This window comes from Nannospalax galili, unplaced genomic scaffold (assembly GCF_000622305.1).
Source record: "Nannospalax galili isolate Female #2095 unplaced genomic scaffold, S.galili_v1.0 scaffold606, whole genome shotgun sequence".
NCBI lineage: Eukaryota > Metazoa > Chordata > Mammalia > Rodentia > Spalacidae > Nannospalax > Nannospalax galili.
The window spans coordinates 2,074,123-2,080,375 of NW_008355477.1; the positions used below are offsets into that span (position 1 = coordinate 2,074,123).

The following is a 6,253-nucleotide window of genomic DNA, read 5'->3' on the forward strand; positions in this document are numbered from 1 at the left end:
TATATATATATATATTGGTGGTTTGAATGAAAAATGTCTCCCATAGGCTCCAAGTATTTGGACATTTTGTCCCCAGGTGGCGCTGTTTTTGGAGGTTTTAGAAGGTATGGCTAGCCTGGAGGAAGCATGTCACTGAGTAAGGCTTAGAGACTTCTTAAGCCTTGCCAGATCTCCAGTCGCTCTCTTGCTTCCTGTGCCTGGTTGAAGATGTGAGAGCTTAGCTTTCCCTTCCACTTCTGCTCCAGCCACCTCAGGCCACCATGCCTTCCCACCATTATGGACTGTAATTCCCCTGGAACCATACACTCAAATAAACTCTTCCTTTTATAAGTTGTTTTGGTCAGTGTTTCTATCACAGCAACAGAAAGCTGAGATATCTATCTATCTATCATCTATCTATCTATCTTTCTATCATCTTCTGTGTATATATCTATCTCCTAGAGGCCATTTAGGGGCTCCCAAATCCATGGAAATTTCACTCTACATCTATCTAAAGATCTATCTATCTATCTATCTATCTATCTATCTATCTATCTATCATCTATCTATCTATATCTATATCTATATCTATCTATCTATCTATCTATCATCTATCAATCATCTATCTATCTATCTATCTATCTATCATCTATCTCTCTATCGTAGAGGCCATTTAGAGGCTCTCAAGTCCATGGAAATTTGACTCTACATTCTGTACTTTTACTAGACCTCTTCAACACATGAAACACCTACAACCTTTACAGAAGCAGAAAGAATGGATCAGTGAATGCTAAATGTATGAATAAATACATGAATGAAATTTGATGAAGTCATAGCAGTATTTAATGGGGACATTGAAACTTTTACAAAAGTGGCATAGCAGTGTAGAAATATGGTGTCCTCTGAGGACAAAACAAAATGAGGGTGACCACGCAATGAAGAGACATTTCAACCAAGGAGGCAAATTAAGTCATATGTGGTTTTGATCCCCAAAGATGCAAACTCCATATAAAAAGAATAGCCTTTGCACAGTAATTCCTGCATGCATACATGAAAGAGCAGTGTATAGACTTTCATTTTCTCCTCAGGGAGCAGGCACTTAAGAGCAAAGTGTGAAAACCATCCTTAATAACTGTCTACATAGTCTACTGTGCATCTGCTATAGCATTACCCCTGGTGATGGGACTGACAGTGCAAGGACATGGAAACTTCTATGGCCAAACATGGGGCTATCAGCCTGGTATGTCATAGGATTATTTGTTACATTTACATAAAATATCTTTTTCATTCTTGGAACAATCTGTATTTGAAAAATAATCTATGTCAACTTCCACCTCATAAAAAATTCTTGTGTCTGATTTGAAATCTAACTTACCAAATTGCTTTTAAAAATAGTCATACTTCCAGGAGTGGTGGTGCACTCCTTTAATCCCAGACACTCAGGAGACAGAGGCAGGTGAGATGAAGGCCAGCCTAGCATTGTATGCATAGTGAGTTCTAGGCCAGCTGGGGCTAATTGTGAGACCCTGTCTGGAAGAACAAAAAAGAAGCATACTGTACTTTAGTAGAAAATAGAAGATAAAACGAAATTGAGTAAATTCGGCAGAAACTTTCTTATTTAACAATTTTATTGAATATGTTCACTTAAGTTTCCAAATTCCAGGCTTATTTAGTGTTTTCCTCATGAGTTGTAAGATGTTCATTTAGTCAGCTACCACTAGTTCTTTGGCTAAGATTGGGGCCTGGTGCCCATTTCCACAGTTCTTCGCTGGGTTTTTGACTGCTTGATCTTGCACAGGTCTTGTGTATGCTGACACCATTGCTGTAGATGCATATGCACAAGGTCCCAGGGGCCTGTAAGACTCTGACAGGTAATTACTGCTGGGTGAGGGAGAACTTAAGGGAGTGACTCTAGCTAGCCTGACTAGACTGCAGTGGATGAATTTCCACAGAGGGACATATAGGGACACCTATATGATTCTAGAGGTTTTAAGATAAATGACAGAGTACATGAAATCCAATGGAGGGGAGACCTATGAGAGGGTGCAGATGGGGGATGGGATATAAAGATGATTAAGATATTTTGTATGAAATGCACAAAAATTCAATTAGTTTTTTTTCCAAAAGTTCATTTAAGAAAACAAAGGCAAATGAAAAGTACTATCCAATCGAATTCTCTTTGTTTAGAATAAAATATTTAAAAGTAGACTTCCTTAAATGACTGAGTGAGAATATCAATCACGCTGGCAACTAAAATGACAGACATTTTTGTTTCATTAAGCTGTGGCCTCATAGCAGACATATTTCTTTCAAGAGTATCTTAGCATGTGGTACTCATTTTCCACCTTATTGCCTCACAATCTAGCTTATCATTATTAGCTAAGAACTGCTACAGACCTTGCACACAGGCAAAGTTGAAATGATAAGCTTATGTGATCATTTTGTAAGTTAAGAACAGGCAAGTTGGTACTGGAGAGATAACTCAGGGGTTAAGAGCACTGGCTGCTTTTGCAGAAGACCCAGGTTCAGCTCCCAGCACCCACATGGAGACTAACAACCATTCATAATTCCAGTTCCAGGGGATCAGATGCGCTCTTCTGACTTCCACAGGCACTGCAAAGCATGGGTACACTTACATGCATGCAGGTAGTATACTCGTACACATAAAAAAATGAATTAAACATTAAAAAGACAAGTTACTAAAATTTGGTGCAAAATGACCATACTGCACTGCAGCATAAACCCAAGGACCATGCATGGAATGACTAGTGTTGCCCAGGTTTCACAGGCCCATCTCCATCTCCATCACTTCAGTGATTCCAGCCACTCCTGCCACTTAGGGGACTTAGGTTCTACAACAGGTAGCCTCCACTGCCATGGCCTTCAAGGTAATCCAAATGTAATCACCAATATTTATTCTCAATTCTTCCTGAAATGCCAACATATAAATTCAGGTGGCCGGGGGGGTATAAATTCAGTGTCAAGGAATGAAAATAAAAATGTTGCAAGTACTCAGTCACTGAATAATGATGATAATGTTATTTGATGAATAGTTACCACATGTTAGACATTGTTTGAAGGGCTTTATGTGCATGACATCATCAATACGAAACTCAATTATTATTTCACCATTTGATAGATGTGTACACTGAGGCTGGGAAAGAAAATGGAGTTTATTCAGAGTTCACAGTTATATGAGTATATGAGAAAATCAAGACTCTATCCCCAAAGCTTAGCTCTGCAGTCCTTATTCTCAGCCAACATACTTTGTTGCACCCTTAATAACAAAGTGCTTCCATCATTGCTAGTCCAAATGGGGTCTTTGCACCAACATCCTCTGTATCAGTGGGAGCTGGGAAGGGATGCAAAAATCTCTGAATTTCAATGTAGAGCTCAATCACAGATTCACTTACTTCATGAGAATCTGCATTTTGAACAGATTGTCAGGGGAGCCTAATGCTCACAGTTTGTATTTAGGTAAACAGCTCATTTGTGATAAAAATATCAACAGTCCCTTAATGATCACCAAGGGTCTATCTCTCCTTTGCTCCTTCCCTTCCTTCTTCTGTTCCTTCCTCCTTCTCTCTCTCCCTCTTTTCCTCCCTCCCCTCTCATTTTTAAACATGAGTCTCATGTAGCTCAAGCTGGCCTTAAACTTGGTATGTAGCCAAGGCTGGCCTTAAATTCTTGTTCCACCTTCCTCCACACACATGTGCTTAGATAAACAGGTATGCATCACCACACCTGTTGCGTAGGCATGTCCTCCTAGACCGTCACTCCTCCCACCCAATCAGTCAGCTTCAATTGCCTGGGAGGGGTGATGTCTAAGGACAGACACTAAGGACACTAGGAAAAAAGGGAAAGTTGCCATCTTAGCGAACTGGGCACTCACACAGCTGGCTGCCACTGGCGGGTGGCAGATGTCAAAGCTCAGAGGAGATATAAAAACAGGGCCCACGGGGATGATCATGCCTTTGTAAGTAACCCTTTCCCAGACATCATAAACTAGACCAAAACCCAAATAGAATGTATCCTGTGGGTTTTGTCAATCAGGACAGAGCGGCCCTGGGATCCTAGAGAGTATGCACCTGGCTCTCGGGGGAGAATTTGGTGCAACACCACCAGATTAAAATACGTGCACTTTCATCTTGGAAGCAGCAGCTAAAGCCACACATAAGCTACCGTGTGTGAAACTGTTGTGTATTCATCTCTGCCTTTGTTTACCTCACTTGGCACAGGTGACTAGGGAAGAGCTCAATGGAGGCTCTCCACACACTTTGCAAAAACGGAAACTTTTCAAGATGTAGAACATAAAACGATTACAGGGACTGATCCTCCCACCTTTCTTCAAGCAGGAAAGATGAAGCATTTGCAATTTCAGTCTAGCAGTTAGAAACAGTCAAGGTTAATCTGAGGCATGAGAAGTCAACCGTGATCACCTTCAATAGAAGTATGACCAAGTTAGGGACTGTAAAGGGTCCAGACAGAGGGAGGTGGGGTTCTGGCGTTCAGTCTTATATTGATTCTTGATTTTTGGAGCTGGTTTTATACATGTGTTCAATTTGTGAACAGCTACTATCTGTAGAATTACTATTTCTGCATTATTCTGTATGGACTTTGTATGTCGGTAAAGATTTTAGATATTACTACTTCTATAAGTAGTCTCAATAATCAAAAGATACATAACAGAAAGTTAAACATTTTGTGTGGTCGAGTGGTAGGGACTGTTAAGATCTGAGTCTTAAATCCCGCCCCCAAAACTACAAGTGTAGAAAGTATGGTTCCTAGTTAATGGCTCTATGGACACAGGGTAGTGGAAACTTTAAGATGTGGGGGCCTAGTAGAAGGAAGTACATCAGTGAGGATGTGACCTGGAAGGTCCATGGGGACCCTTCCTTCTGCTTTTCTCTCTCCCCTACCCTCTTCTTCTCTCTCCTCCTGTATTCTACTCATACTTCCTTCTTCCTTCTCCTTCTCCCTCTTGCTCTCCTCTCTCTTCTTCCTCTCCCTCCTCGCCTGCTCCTTCTGCTCTACTTCTCAGTACCCCATTATTCTCCTCTCCTCCCTTCCCTCCCCTCCCCTTACTCCCCCTCCCGTCCCCTCCCCTCCCCTCCTCTTCTCTTCTTCCTAACTCTAACTGCCATGAAGAGACTATCTCTGCTTCACCACACACTCCCTGCCATAATGTTCTGCCTCATCACAGGGCCCAAAACAGCAGAGTCATGTGACTGTGGACTAAAACCCCTGAAGCTGTGAGGAACAATACGCCTTTCCTTATAACTTGATTACCTTAGATAATTAAGGTATTTTGTCTCAGAAACAGAAAAGGGACTGACATAGCAGTATTAAGACATTTTTTAAACAAAAACACAGATGTACTCCTTTTACAAGACTTCTGTTGAAAGCAGGAAATCTATCCTAATTATTTTCATTTCTTTCTTTAAATTTTCATTGAATTTTTATGATTTCCATACAATATAATTTGATGGTGTTTAGATCCCCCTCCATCCAAACCTTCACTTATTGGCCCCAACCTAATTTATGAAGCACTCTATATTTTGTAGGCCATATATGTGTGTGTGTGTGTGTATATAGAATGCTTCATAAATTTGCATGTCACTCAGTCCTTACTGGCAGAGGCCATGCTAATCTTCTCTGTATCGTTCCAATTTGTACCAAATGTACTACTGAAGCAAGCACCATTTTGGTTCTTTTTACAATTTTATTTTAGACAGAAAAAAATGCAAAAATAATACAGGGAGTTTCCCTGTACCCTTCACTCATTCAGCTTTTCCACATAAGCATTCAGTCTTCCAAAATCACTCTATAGCAGCAAAATAAATAAATTGACATTGGCACTATATTATTAACTATAGAATCTACTGTGATGTCTCTAGTAAGAATCTTCTTTCTTATTTGCCATCTTCATGCATTGTGGCTCTTTTCACAAATTTGCAAAAGGAACAATAAATAAGTGAATGTAACAAAATGTATTGATTAGTTTTTAACTATGAGACATTTATTTCCCCTATATACATCATATAAATATGTATGCATATCTATAGCTTTAAATATTGAAACAAAAGAGTAAAGCAATAATAATAAATAAGATGTCATGAAATTGAGAGGGAGTGTTGATGGGCATGAGAGAAGTTGGAGGGAAAATTAGAGAAAAGGAAATTATGCAAATACAATATTCATGTATGAAATTCTCAAAAATTAAAAAATTGTCTTAAAAAAATCCAGTAATTGTTTTTAAGTACTTTCAAGATCT

General features: G+C 39.7%; 1 protein-coding gene and 1 pseudogene across 5 annotated transcripts in view; both read right to left on the reverse strand.

Annotated features, from left to right (window-relative positions):
• Frmpd4 (FERM and PDZ domain containing 4) overlaps positions 1–6,253 on the reverse strand; it is a 990,592-nt gene that overhangs the window by 495,245 nt on the left and 489,094 nt on the right. The gene's annotated exons all lie outside the window — the stretch shown is intronic.
• On the reverse strand, positions 5,565–5,679 carry LOC115067648 (annotated as a pseudogene).